The sequence below is a fragment of the Papaver somniferum genome, chromosome 7, assembly GCF_003573695.1.
Source record: "Papaver somniferum cultivar HN1 chromosome 7, ASM357369v1, whole genome shotgun sequence".
Classification (NCBI taxonomy): Eukaryota; Viridiplantae; Streptophyta; class Magnoliopsida; order Ranunculales; family Papaveraceae; genus Papaver; species Papaver somniferum.
Window position 1 is genome coordinate 145,661,127 of NC_039364.1, and position 15,539 is coordinate 145,676,665.

Below are 15,539 nucleotides of genomic sequence, written 5' to 3' on the forward strand. Positions count from 1 at the left end.
ATCACATCACCACCGGAACCAAATGATTCATATGAAACTCCAGATGAAGACCAATCAATTCCATCTGGTAGAAGAGATGATGATGATGATGATGTTGAAAGAACTCGGGCTGCTGGAGGAGGCAACAATGATGATGATGATGGTAATGGAGATAAAGATAAGGATAGAGAAGATGAAATTTTTGAAGAGGAGGAAGAAGAAGAAGCTAGAGAACAAACTCAAGCTAATGATCAACAAACCCATGCTCCAACTACAACTGAAACCGGAAAGAAGAAGAGGGTTATCACTAAACTAGTTGATTTCCACATGCCTCTCTCTCACTTGAAAGTTACACTGAAACCATGTGAGCCTCTAAAGGGGACCCCAGAAGATGGTGGAGATCTTCTTTTTGGATACAAAGACTCATGGGCATGTGAAATCCAAAATACCGTCGTAAGTAATCTCAATCCGTCTTTGTATTTTATTTAAGTGTATCTATCTCAAATTTTATTCAAGTGTTTGTATTTAATTTCATTTTGTGTTTTTGGTATTTAGGATCACAAGCATGCTATCCGTCTCTTGAGGAGTCAAGATTCATGTTCAGTGATTAAGAAATGGCCACTTGACAAGGAATGTGACGAGGTGCAAGCGATTGTCAAGAACTCCGGGTTGTGGATTGCGGTGGAGAGTTCGATTGTTGAGTATGATAGAGTTACCGTATCTGCATTCTGTGAGAGGTTCAACGGAGAGACTGATACAATGTTATTCCCATTCGGTGAGATGGCGATAACTCCCGATGATGCTCATCAAATTCTATGCCTCGAGGTTGAGGAAAAATCAATCAGTGATGGCTACGATGATGGAATTTCTTGGGACAAGATCTTCGAATTGACCAAAGATTTGTTCGGTTGGAATCAGGTTGAGACGGAGTCTATGCTTGTGATGAAGGATGGTTATCTAAGCAAGAAGTTTAATCTGAAGAAGTTGAGGGACACATTCTCTGGGACCAAGGAAATATATGATAAAGAAGGAAGGGTGGACTTGGTGCGAATCAATTCTACCGCGTCAGCTTATTTTCTATATGTCATGGGCAAATGTATCTTCCCGGCAGTTCCAGAAGCTTGGTCGACTGCAAGTATATTCAACTATTGCATCCCTCTGATCAGATGCATAACTATTCTTGGGATACTGCGGTGGCCGCCTTCTTGAACAATAAGTTGACAAAGGCTTCAAGGGCACTCACTGCGAGTCAACGAAAATCTATGTCTCTTTCAGGTAATTTTATTGTCTACATCATTTATATTTGCAAAATTCTCGTAAGATAAGATTCTTACTAAACTTTGTGTTTGCATAGGTTTAGATATATGAGCACTTCCCTAGTTTAGTGAAAGGAAACCCCTACGTCAAAGTGAATGAGAAGCTTGCTATTGATAAGCCAAGAGGACAGAAATACAGTTTTAAGGGTGCTCAAGATAAGGATATGCCGCAGGAGCTTATCAAAATGCGAATCACGTTGGAAAAATTGACTGCGGATGAGGTAATATTTGATCCGTATCGAGTTGCTAGAAATGAAGGTTTAATCCAAAGGAGAGATGATGTTGCATTCTACTACGGTCCCTTGTTGTAACCCCATGGATTTTCAATATACGATCCAAATCGGGTAATGCGACAAGTGGGTTACGTCCAAGAAGAACCCCATACGGTGATAAACCGTTCTTTAAAGTGGTAAGGGGATCGTGCACCACGTCCCAAAAAAGTATTGGCGTCCATTACGCTCCAGCACCAGTTACATCTCATTGTAAGGAAAGACAAAAGTATAAAATCGATACGAGTCTTTTGGACGAAGTGACCGAAGGTCATGAAGCTCATGAGAATTACATGCCGTGGTACTTTGGTTTTGCTCGTCCTACTGTGATCAGGGAACAGAATGCTGAACAAGTGTCTCGTAAGAGAAAGATGGCAGCGAAAGACCCAACAACAAGTCTTAAGTTCTTTGTAAGTATTTTAGAGTTGCTCTTAATGTTTTAAGATTACATTATCGAATCATTCTATTAATTTTTTGTTGTTTAATTGAAAATATAAGGAGCATTTGAAGACACTTGTGAAGGTGATGTATTGCGCGAGAGACAGAGGAAAACCTTTATCGATTGAAGAGAAAACCAAGAAAATTCACTATGCTAGCAATGTTGACAATGAGGATGCCACCGAATTGTTCCAGCAAGCTAATGATGAAGTAAAGAGGGAAGCACAAGCCAAGAGGGAAGCACAAGCCAAGATGAATGCTGACAAAAAGAGGGCTCGTACCCGTGGTGGTGGTGGTGGTAGTGGTGGTGGTCGTGAAAATGCTAAACGGGATCGTGGTCGTGGTCGTGAATGAATGATTCCTAGTTTATTTCTTTATGTTGTGGTAGACGAATGTTTTTCTTAAGGTTTATGGGACGTATGTTTTCGTATTTTGGACAAATGTTGGATTTCTAGTTGTTGAATGAATGGTGTTTTTAGCTATGTTAAGTTTCAATAATTTCGCCGGCATGCTTTTGTTAAGTTATATTGCCGACTAAACCAGGGCCGACAAGGTTGTGAACTGCCAGATTGCCGGCCCCGACAGCTTCAATGGTGTAGTTACCAGGGTCGGAAATGTAAGCAAATTAATACCTAGCCGACAATTGTACAACCGTCAAGGTATTAAATTATCGACCCTTCCGACTATGTGTTGCAGATAATACCTTCTCCTGATGTCCTAAAATCATAAGGTCGGCAGGGTTATAAAAATACGATCTTGCCGACTATATAAAAGCTAGCATGCTAATGACCAAATACCGTACCGACTGTTATACAGAAGAAAATGAACTCCTGATTGCATAAAATCATAAGGTCGACAGGGTAATAAAATTACGAACCTGCCGGCTAAACTTGGTCGGCATATTGGGGAAACAATAACCTAGCCGGCGAGTTCAAAATTCAAATTTTTTCAAGTACAACTTCATTGACTGACTACCATAACGGCCATATTTGGGCACCATCCTATAAATACACTAGTTATCTTTACAAAACAACACACACCTATTTGCATATACTCTCCAAATCTCATATCATCATACATTCCATCTAACTCTCCCAATACCTCTACATACAACAATGGCATCATTCGATTCAAATGAAGATTTGGCAATCACCAAAGCTTGGTATGCGGAAACTCGAGTGTGAAGGAAGTCCGTAAGGGTGGATGCCGTAACCTTTGAGGCTAGGGTGTACAACAAATATAGGCAAGAGTTTGGGAATCCTAATGGAAGAAGTATTCAACAAATTCATGATAGGCACCTAGTCATCGAAAATATGATACTTGCTTATTTATCTATCCAAAAGCCGATTTTCAACGCTACCCACTTTAACTTGTCCATTGAACAATTTGTAAATATTTTGTGGTTTATTTTACATGATCCATGTTGTTTGATTTTTCTACTAAACACCACTAAAAAATTAAGTTTGTGTTTTGTTTTTGTAGCATGAAGTCGTCAGAGCGCGCTACTTGGAGGAAAAGGTGGAAGCATTCGCGTTCGCTGCAAGCAATCAATTCATGGTATCCAAAATCCCGGAGTATGCCCCGGAGATGATGGAGGGTGTATCGTCGTCGGATTCCTCGGACGAAGATTGATGGCTTTAGAAGTTTTTGTGTAGGTTTTGTGTGTAGATCTCTATGTAAACCCTCATGAGACTATAACTCGTCCACTAGGGTTGCCTAGGGGTTCGAATTGCATGAATAAAGTGAATTACAACTTTCCATACTTTGTTTTCTGATGTAGTTTTTAAGTGGTAGTAAAGTTCGTTCAACTCGGATTATGTAGACTCAATTTTAGACTCAAATTAAAATAGAAAAGTTAAAAAGAAATTATATTCAAGTTTATAAAAAGCACTGAGACTTTGGATTCCACAAATCTCCAATTTTTATGTGATTTAATCTAGTCAATATTTATGCAACTCTTTACGTTTAAAGTGATTCTAATATTTTCGCCTAGACAAGTAGATTCTCAAAACAATAGTTGTAAATCGAAATCATGGACCATCAAAAGATTTAACCTAAGCATGACCCATCAATTGAGAACACAACCACTTAATCAGAATCATATATTCGATTTCAGTTCAGTGCAAATAATCATAAAAGAATTACGAAAATTAAATTAAATAGAATTTACCACATAATAATTGGAAAAATGGCTTCCTCCGTCGCCTCAGCAATGGGGTTTAGCTCCTCATATTAATCACTTGCTCAAAATATTTGTTTATGGTTCAAAAGTTGATTAAAAGATGAAAAACTAGAACTCTGAATGTTTGCAACGGTGTATTGGAGTCGCAAAACGAATGACTGACTGTTACAAAGAAGTTACTGTAGAAGAGTTACAAATTTGAGACGTTGTTCTTATTTGCAACGGATGTTCTTCAGCAGCAGCAGTAGAAATACGGGTTTCCTGCAACTTGATCAATTCGCCTCTGTAGTGTTACAAACTCCTCTGCGACTGCTCCAATAACTTCCTTTTCTTCCCTGGGACTTAAACACACCTTTTATACTACTCAGAAACCTAAAAATAACGATTAATTCTCTCTTTTTCTTTTCGTGCAAGCCACGACAATAATCTCTTCTGCCGACTTCCTTAATCGTTGCTGAGACTCCCAAACCATCCTAAACTCTTCCTTAGATAGAATACTACCTTAGGAAACAATATCACGCGTTTAGTCTCCCTGGAATTCCTAAAATAATTCCACAAAGTTTCCGTGCAAAACTCAAAATCTGTTTCCTTTTTCCGGCTTATCCATCCCAATTCGATTGATTCCAGCTCACATACCAGGCCTTTTTAGTTGAATCACGTCCAGCCCAGCAAATTTCAGTGATTGAATCTCACTAAAACATCTTCGAAATCCAATCGAAAGTTTGGTTCTTCGCTGGTTATTTTTTCACGCCTTTTTCTGAATTTAAACGAAGAAGATGACCTCCCCCTATCCTGTGCCGGTATCCCTTTAGCAGCTTCATGGAAATGGATGCCCCACACAACTTTTCGAGCCGATTTTTCCAAAAATGTTTGTTGGCCAAAAATACCTACACACACATAAAACACCATAATAAGTTCAAAAATGAGCACTATCAATATATAGAATCGAGACAAATTAGACACAAAAATGTGTCTATCAAATACCCCCAAACCTATTATTTGCTAGTCCTCGAGGAAAAATAAAATAAAATAAAATCCTAACTCACTGACGCAGGCATCGTCGATTGCATTTAGCGTATGCAATAAGCCTTTAAACCCCTAAGTGTCCCTAGTGGCGGAGTGTTGTCTCCGGAGGGCTTACAAGAGGTATACCCACAAAACCTTTACTCTAGACCTTAGCTATCTACGCAGAACCTTGGAAGGCACTAAAGAATCTCCTTGGTTGGCATACTTATTGACTACAGGAGGAAGTACCCTGATGCGAAATTCCAATTGTTGTACACGATTTTTCACTCAAGCATACTAAAATTCATATAAAGTGACAGAGCTCTACTCAGATAGTCGCACTATGGACATCAATATCCAGAGTCAAAACTAATCACATGGATAGATCAAGAAGATGGATATAGAGAAAAACATAGATGGTTTTGATGTTTACTAAGTGACCGGCGTTTCCCATATCTGTCTGAAGGCCTCCGCCAAAATGAACCTATCCTAATGGATTGAGATACTAGTCTGAATAATATCAACACAACTGGCATATACAAGGGAACCAGTGATCGATAATCCTAATTCTAGTTCAACACAACTGGCATATACAAGGGTACCAGTGGTCGACTTTATTCACTTTCTTTTTTTCTCTCTTTTTTTTTAACCTTTTTTTTAACCTTTTTTTTTTGATCTGTTTGGTCTAATTGGTCTGGTCTGGTCTTTTTTTTTTCTTTGTAACTCAATCACTCTAATTCACCCTAACATTGGTAACAACTTGAATCGTGGGCCTCACCTATCACTTACAGAAACATGGTTTAAAAACAAAATAAATAAAAATAGAAGTGAAAAGGACTCAACGAGATATGGTGAAACTATCATGTTATTTCTAACACCTGAGCTCTGTGCTTTTATGAATAGACTCTTCTAGATGTTTCCATCTAATCAGATTGGTTCCTCAACTCCTACGATCAAAATACTTCCATCCACTTAGATTAGTTAGTGCAATCCTCAATAGGCATAAATTTCTAGGTTCTGGAGATTATTTATTCATACTGCAACTAAAAAGTTTCTCCCATACCCCCAAACTTAAATCTAACATTGTCCTCAATGTTCTAAAGATAAAATTAAAAGCATGAACAAGGAGAAACTGTTACCATTTGAAGCAAAAGAGATAAGGACAGATATTACCATGTTGCATGAGATTGGGTTAACTCCCAAAAAGTGATAAATTTAAAGTCTTCAGCCAGACGTCAAATACCACAAAATGGCTAATTACCTTTCAAATCATATATCAATAGTCGAAACAACTGTGGGTCAACAAAAGCAAATAAAATTGCCACAATTATCAGACAACTGCACCAAATCAGAAAAATGAACAGACATAGCACATCCTCATCCATGGTTTCCTGCAAGACAACTGGGTTTTTCTGTTGTGCCCATTTGGGCTTCATATGAGTGTCTTGACAAATTGACTCATTCGAACAACAAGTCTTTAGAATTTCCTCCTGGACAATATCAGGAGGATTCGGTAGCGGAGTCGGAAGTGACTCAAGTAATACCTCAGGTACACTAAGCTCGAATCCCAAGTTAGGGACTTCTAATGGAGATAATTGACCATTACTACCCCCAAACTTATGGTAGTCAGTATTCTCGGACAAACCTCTAACTATTGCTTGAATTTCTGGATCCTCAGAGTCTTTAAAATACTCAAGAGCTTCTTCTAGTTCATTACCCCCAAACTTAGGGTCAACACTACTCTCTGTAAGGCCTAGCACTATGGCTTGAATCTCAGGGTCCGTAGAGTCTTTAAAGTACTCAAGAGCTTCTTCTAGTTCAAAAGTTTGGTCACCTAACTGACTTAAGAGAATTTCCTCATCAAGTTCATCTAAGGAATCACCAAATAAAGTGTCGTCCCAATTATCCTGAGTTAGATCCTGAACTAAAGTGCTAATCATATTCACTTCTTCTAAATCATCGGAAGGTTGTCTATTAACATTAAAGACATTTAGTTCAGTGGTCATATTACCAAAGGATATGTTCATAAGTCCGGTCCTACAGTTGATGACAGCGTTAGCTGTGGCTAAAATGGGCGACCTAAAATCACCGGTATTTGAGCACTAGGATCCTGAACAGGCTGAGTATCTAGAACAACGAAATCCACTGGATAAATAAATTTATCAACCTCAATCAGAACATCCTCTATGACACCACGAGGTATTTTGACAGACCTATCAGCTAATTGCAATGTCATTTTAGTCGGTTTCAACTTACCAAGACCTAGTGGTTGTATACATGATAAGGGAGTAAGTTCACACTAGCTCCTAAGTCAAGCAATGCCTTATCTACTGAATAATTACCGATCACACAAGATATGGTGGGGCATCAGGGTCTTTATACTTAGGGGCTGTTTGGTTCAGAAGGATTGAACTTACCTGACCAGCTAAAAAGGCTTTCTTATGGACATTAAGCTTACGCTTTCTGTACAAAGGTCCTTAAGGAACTTGGCATAAGCAGCATTTGCCTAATTGCTTCTAATAAAGGGATGTTAATGTTTACCTGCTTAAATATCTCTAGTATTCGTTGAAAGTCGACTCTCTCTTTGTTGGAGCTAACAACTGTGGATATGGGGCTTTGGGTACAAAATGAGACCTGTCGGAACCACATTGGCATCACTAGAAATTTTATCGGTTTCTTCAGTTAGTGGCTCCTTCTGGGGCTCATCTTGGGAACTAGAAGGTGGATCTACAGTATGTCCACTATTAGGCATGGATACCTTATTGTCTACCGTTTTACCACTCCTAAGGGTTGTGACAGAATTCACTTGATTAAATGGTTTTGCACCTACTTCATTAACTCCTCTAGGGTTGGGTATCGGTTGACTAGGGAACTTACCTTTTTCTCTTAGAGACTCATTGATCAGACTAACCTGGTCTTTCAATTCAGAAATGGCTGACTATGTTCTTGTCCTATCCTATTACTAGCTTCTATGCTTTGTGAAAGCAATTGACGCATATTTTCAGTATTTTGAATAAACGAGGTGAGAGTTTCCTCTAGACTTAAGATTTTCTTATCAGACTGATTCTGAAACTGAGTTGATCCTGAAGTATTCTTAGTATAGCCAAAACCTGGGGGAACATTAGAATTACTAAACTGACCTTGGTCCTTAGACCATGAAAGGTTCGGATGGTTTCTCCAACCAGGATTATAGGTTTCTGAATATGGGTCAAACTTCTGACGGTTATCAAACCTAGTGTTATTATAGAGAGCATTGGCTTGCTCTTTATTATTCTGGCATTCCCAAAAAGGCTCTACTCTACCACTAGTGTGACCCAATTCTAAAGCTTCTAACCTTTTTGCTATAGCAATAATTTTGGCATCTGATTCATAGCCTCCTTCTACCCTATTAACGTTTCCTCTACCTAGAAGAATTGTTCTCTTGGGTTCCCTACAATATTCCCATTGCTGGGTCTTTTCGGCGATTTCATTCAAAAATTCCATCGCCGCATCAACAGTTTGGTTTTCAAAACCACCAGTGCATAGAGACTCAACCATGGTTGTTGTCGAATAATCTAAACCCTAAAGGATTTGAACTAGCCTAACCTTTTCTAAACCATGATGAAGACATTGGGCTAATAAGTCATTGAACCTTTCCAAATACCTATATAACGATTCTCCCTCCTGTTGAGAAAATGTGCAGATTTGCGTCCTAATAGACGATGTTTTGTGCCTAGGGAAAAACTTGTTCAAAAAGGCAGATGTAAGTTGTTCATATGTTTCTATTGAACCGGAAGCCAAACTATATAGCCACAATTTAGATTTATCTTTCAGGGAAAAAGGAAATAACCGAAGTTTCAAAGCATCATCATCAAGGTCTCTAATCTTTAGGGTACTACAAATTTCCTCAAAATCCCTAACATGGAAGTATGGGTTTTCATTTGCTTTCCCTAAAAAGATTGGGAGCATCTGTAGGGTCCCAAGCCTAAGTTCATAATTTGCTTCAGTTTTGGCTAACCTGATACAAGAAGGACGAGTAGTCCTAGTTGGGTTCAACAAAGCTTTCAAAGTTGCCATTGCTGGCACTATCGGGATATTTGGGATTCTATGCAATCACAAAACAAGGCTGACTCAATCAAATCAAACCTAATTTTCTAGCAAACAAAAAGCATAATGGTTCCACTTAGATTGTTTCTAGACCATCTTCTATTCTTTCGAAAAGGAACTCGTTACAATCTGAGAAAACCCCTCTGGAATCAATCCGAGTCAAAGTAAGTTGAATCGAGGCGAGGGAAGCGGCGCAGTCACGCATTCAACTCACAGAAACCATCATGAACTTCGAAGTATGCTCAAAAGAGTAACCAATATTTTTCGAATGACTTTCCTATTAAGCTCGTTACCCTATCGGTCTCGTTCTAGTCAAAATTTTAGGCTTAGGTTCGCGTTTGGTTTCGTTTTCCTAAGGCGAGCAAGAAGAGAACGGAGATGAAATCCGAACCCTTATCTTGTATGGCCAGTCCTTGCCCTTTACTAGGTAATTAAATCAGCCATTTTCAAGTCCTCAGCATATATGCAAACGAAGGAATACATTAAACCCGCTGACAGGGGATTCACGGGTGTTTCGAAAAAATTACCTCCCGTACCAGAAGGGCGAAGAACCGCTGAAGTCGACCCGGGCCACGACTCCTATGTCATGTACGAACCCGAGAGGGTTTTTATTTAAACCAACCCTTCCGTAGGGTTTAAAAATAATAATGTCCCAGTCCAAAAATAAAGTCCAAAAAGTGTCCAAAAATAAAAAGAAAAATTACAAAAAATAAAACCCTATTTACAGTTTCTAAAAATAAACCAAAATAACTATATACAAAATCTTCTTCTTCACTCCTTTCGGATTCCTCTTTTCTTTCCTTTTTTGGCGATGCTTTCCTTTTATAACACTTTTTCTTTCCTTGTAGCTTCACTCGAAATCTGAAAAGAATCAAAAAATACCAAAGGCGTAAAAGAGAACAAAAATTCTAAAAGAGATAAAATAAATCTAAAACCTAAAACCTAATACAAATCCGCGTCGGCGGCGCCAAAAATTGATGTAGTTTTTAAGTGGTAGTAAAGTTTGTTCAACTCGGATTATGTAGACTCGATTTTAGACTCAAATTAAAATAGAAAACTTAAAAAGAAATTGTATTCAAGTTTATAAAAAGCACTGAGACTTTGGATTCCACCAATCTCCAATTTTTATGTGATTTAATCTAGTCAATATTTATGTAACTCTTTACGTTTCAAGTGATTCTAATATTTTCGCCTAGACTAGTAGATTCTCAAACAATAGTTGTAAATCGAAAGCATGGACCATCAAAAGATTTAACCTAAGCATGACCCATCAATTGAGAACACAACCACTTAATCAGAATCATATATTCGATTTCAGTTCAGTGCAAATAATCATAAAAGAATTACGAAAATTAAATTAAATAGAATTTACCACATGATAATTGGAAAAATGGCTTCCTCCGTCGCCTCAGCAATGGGGTTTAGCTCCTCATATTAATCACTTGCTCAAAATATTTGTTTATGGTTCAAAAGTTGATTAAAAGATGAAAAACTATAACTCTGAATGTTTGCCACGGTGTATTGGAGTCGCAAAACGAATGACTGACCGTTACAAAGAAGTTACTGTAGCAGAGTTACAAATTTGAGACGTTGTTCTTATTTGCAACGGATGTTCTTCAGCAGCAGCAGTAGAAATACGGGTTTCCTGCAACTTGATCAATTCGCCTCTGTAGTGTTACAAACTCCTCTGCGACTGCTCCAATAACTTCCTTTTCTTCCCTGGGACTTAAACACACCTTTTATACTACTCAGAAACCTAAAAATAACGATTAATTCTCTCTTTTTCTTTTCGTGCAAGCCACGACAATAATCTCTTCTGCCGACTTCCTTAATCGTTTCTGAGACTTCCAAACCATCCTAAACTCTTCCTTAGATAGAATACTACCTTAGGAAACAATATCACGCGTTTAGTCTCCCTGGAATTCCTAAAATAATTCCACAAAGTTTCCGTGCAAAACTCAAACTCTGTTTCCTTTTTTCGGCTTATCCAGCCCAATTCGATTGATTCCAGCGCACATACCAGGCCTTTTTAGTTGAATCACGTCCAGCCCAGCAAATTTCAGTGATTGAATCTCACTAAAACATCTTCAAAATCCAATCGAAAGTTTGGTTCTTCGCTGGTTATTTCTTCCCGCCTTTTTCTGAATTTAAACGAAGAAGAAGACCTCCCCCTATCCTGTGCTGGTATCCCTTTAGCAGCTGCCTGGAAATGGATGCCCCTTAGTAATTGGTCACCCCTTATCCATTTGAGGGGTCCGAATAGCAAGTGTCCTCCGGGGGTTCCCCGCGCAACTTTTCGAGCCGATTTTTCCAAAAATGTTTGTTGGCCAAAAATACCTACACACATAAAACACCATAATAAGTACAAAAATGAGCACTATCAATATATAGAATCGAGACAAATTAGACACAAAAATTTTCTATTGGGTATAACTAAAGGTCAGCAAGATTACATTGCCAATTTTTCAACAGCCGGCAATATTAGAAAGTATTTGCATGCCGACTATATGTTAGCCGGCAATGTTAGAAATTATTTGCACGCCGACTATATGATAGCCGACATTGTAGGAAATATTTATATGCCGACCATAAGATAGATGACCCAAGATAGTTGACATATTCTTCATTCATAGACCATTTCGACCAGAAATAGTCGACGTTTTCTTCACCCGTAAACCATATCGGCTATACTTAGTCGGCACCTTATTCAAACGTCGACCTTGCCAGCCAAAGTTAGTCAGCACCTTATTCAATCTTCGACCTTGCCGACTTTTCACATTTTGAGAACCGAAAATTTTGATCGAAATCAAACTCATAAGACAGGCAAAAGGTTTAATCTACTGAATTCTTATTTTCAAAATTTTAATCTTAACTCAATTAGTTAAGCTAATCAGAATTTTTAGTGTTAATTAAACAAGGGTATATTAGCCATTTATCTTTTATACTTTAGTTTTAGCTTCTTGTATTTGGGCCTGTATCTTTTTCATATCAGTTTGAGTCTCTTGTAATTTGGGCTACCTATTTTGCATTTTCAATAAATTTTTTGTGATTCAGAAAAAAAATAAAAATATTAGCCATTTAAAAAATACATGACTAAGGAGTGGCCTGTTTACTTCTAAATGACCCAGGTTTTATCTCATTAAATATACCCCAATTAATCTGGGTATACCCCAGGCTAGGTATATAATCACACCCATGCTTAAAAATAAAAAAAAAGTTTATAAAATCACATCCCAACAAAATTCAACCCCGATGTCATGAAAAAATACAACTACTATACATAGTTTTGAATCCTTCTTCTTTCAAACTAAAAACTTCAAACCAAGAACCAAATTTATGACGTGAATGCTCTAATACTTTGATCAGTATAATCTTGCTTTTATCATCAACTAAACAAAATATTGGCAATTAAATAGGATTATCCAAAAGCGGATAATGTAGACTTTGAATCCCAACACCAACATTGCCAACATATAATGTACAGCTACGGAGAAGAAAAATTTGTGATGTTGTTGGAAGTTCCCAAGGTCATTTTAAAAAGGGCGAATCACACGTGCATAGAAAGCCAAGTCAAACCATGAGTCACCGCCATCGCCAAGTGGAATCGACGTGGCTGGGCCCCATCTTACTCTAGACAGGCCAACGACCTTCTAAGCTGCTGCACTAGTCTCCCACTCTCCCCTTAATACCAAACCCTTTCACATTAATGGGTTTTATGTATGACATATCGATATACATGCATGCATGCGTGTATGTGGTCATCCATGTTACATTCGACTTATTCATTAAGAATTTCGTGGTAACTGAGTCAGACGCGTGAATCGGTCCTTTACGTTGAAGGTGGCTTTGGTCGATGCTAATGGACCCTATTCGAATCTGACTTTTGACATCGTAATCTTATCCATATAGACATAAAAGCTGCGCAAATGGTGAACATCGCGGAGCTGTCTCCCGAAATTTCTCGCGATAGTGAAAGAGAAGTGAGACCCACTCTGCCACATACCCATCCTTATGCTAGAACGACTATAGTTGAATCTGTTATCGAGAGGAATCCGGGGCAATTTTGATGTGTGTCTAGCATCACTCTACAAACCGATGGAAACTACTCAAGTGGTATATATGTAAATGATATCAGAACGTTGGTTAGGAGTCCACCGGAATACGTTTTCCACTGACGCCGCAAAATAGACGAAAATGAATCTTTCTTGTTGATCCAGCTTGTCGTGAGAACATCATCCAATAAAATACTACGAAAATAACCATGACGATATAAATAAGTGGATTATTGTATTGCGTATTTCAATCATTTGGATTCTTGGAAGTATACCAAGTGGACCATAATTTATTTATTAAATTTCTCTATTTGCCCGGGATATGATATTGTGTTGGGATTACCGACTCTCTCATTGAGGTGAATTCCCCCATGGCAGTCAAGTCATTTTTCTTCTAAGGGGTGTTATATGTTATTCTAGATTGGAAGAATCTTTATTTAAGGCTTCATTCTTTTTATTCCCTTCTCCATTGGATCTTTCTTTTGCTTTATAATAAGGGTTTGTTTAATATGCATGTCAGGATTTGCTTATGAAATTACTGACAACTGCGGAATAACGGATTTTGAGATATTATGATGAATAATAAGTAAACCAAGCACAAGCTACTATGAAAATACGAGAAAGATAAATCAACTCACAAGACACAAGATTTATAGTGGTTCGACCAATACATACAACGTGTATATATTGTCTACGTACACTTTGAGCCGCACCAACTCAAATCCACTATGAAGAAAAACGATTACAACGTCGTGTGAATCCCAGCAAACTCTTGGTTACACCATAACAATTACCCGAGACGATAACCTTGTCTCTTGTTCCTCACCAATATGCTCTCACAACAAAACCCTAGCTTTAGCCCTAAAAGCTATACAAGAAATCTCTCACCGATCTCTTAATCGTTTTCTACACGATACAATTATACAAGGCCTAATTACCTATTTATATAGGTTACAAACTTGACCACCAAGAATTCTAGCCTTTTTAGGAAACCCCTTTCCTAAAATATCACGGCTAAGTTTAGGAAATAATTAATTAGTCCTCAATTAACTAACAATCTCCCACTTTGAAGACTCATTTATTGTCTTCAATTCTCCTTTTCTTCAACTTTGGATTTGACGGTGCTAAAACATCTTCATGTCAGTGTGGCTTCCCTCCGAGATCCTCATTCTGAGAGAACAACTAAAGCCTTGCAGAGTTTTAGCTTGTCTGATGTAACTCCCTTGGTAAACATATCCGCCGGATTCTTCGAACCAAGAATCTTCTCGACCTTTAACTCTCCCTCTTTTAAGAGATCCCGAATGAAATGATAACGAATATCTATATGCTTCGTCCTAGCATGATATGCTGAGTTCTTGGCTAAATGTATAGCGCTTTGACTGTCGCTAAACGGAACACTATCTCGTTGTTCCTTTCCCAACTCATCTAGCAAACCTCGTAACCAAATCATCTCCTTGCTCGCTTTTGTTATTGCTACGTACTCCGTTTCCGTAGTAGACAATGCCACCAACTTCTGTAAACGTGAGTTCCAACTCACTGCAGCTGACCCCATAGTATAAACATAACAGGTCATACTTTGCCTTTTATCTACATCACCTGCGAAGTCTGCATCCACATAATCCCTCAAGATAGAACCACCTTTTCCATAACACAATGGTACGTTTGTGTTACCTCTCAAATACCTGAGAATCCACTTCACAGCTTCCCAATGTTGTTTTCCTGGGTTGCTTGCATATCTACTCACTACTCCCACTGCATGTGCAATATCTGGTCTCGTGCACACCATATCATACATTAGATTCCCAATAGCCGAAGAATATGGTACGTTAGCCATGTACTCCTTTTCTTCATTTGTCTTCGCACACTGCATACTTGAAATACAAATTTGACTTCCAAGTGGAGAACTAACTGGTTTACCATTCTCCATATTGAACCTTTTCAACACTCGTTCAATATATTCAGCCTGACTAAGCATAAGTACACCTCTATCTCTGTCTCTTATGATCGTCATACCAAGAATCTGCTTTGCTTCACCAAGATCTTTCATAGCAAACTCACTTTCTAATTGTTTCTTCAAATTCTCAACTTCTTGTAGAGATGTTCCGGCAACCAACATATCATCCACATACAATAATAATATGATATAGTCAGAACCATACCTTTTGAAGTAACAACAATGATCTGCATTACACCGTGAGTAACCACTTCTATG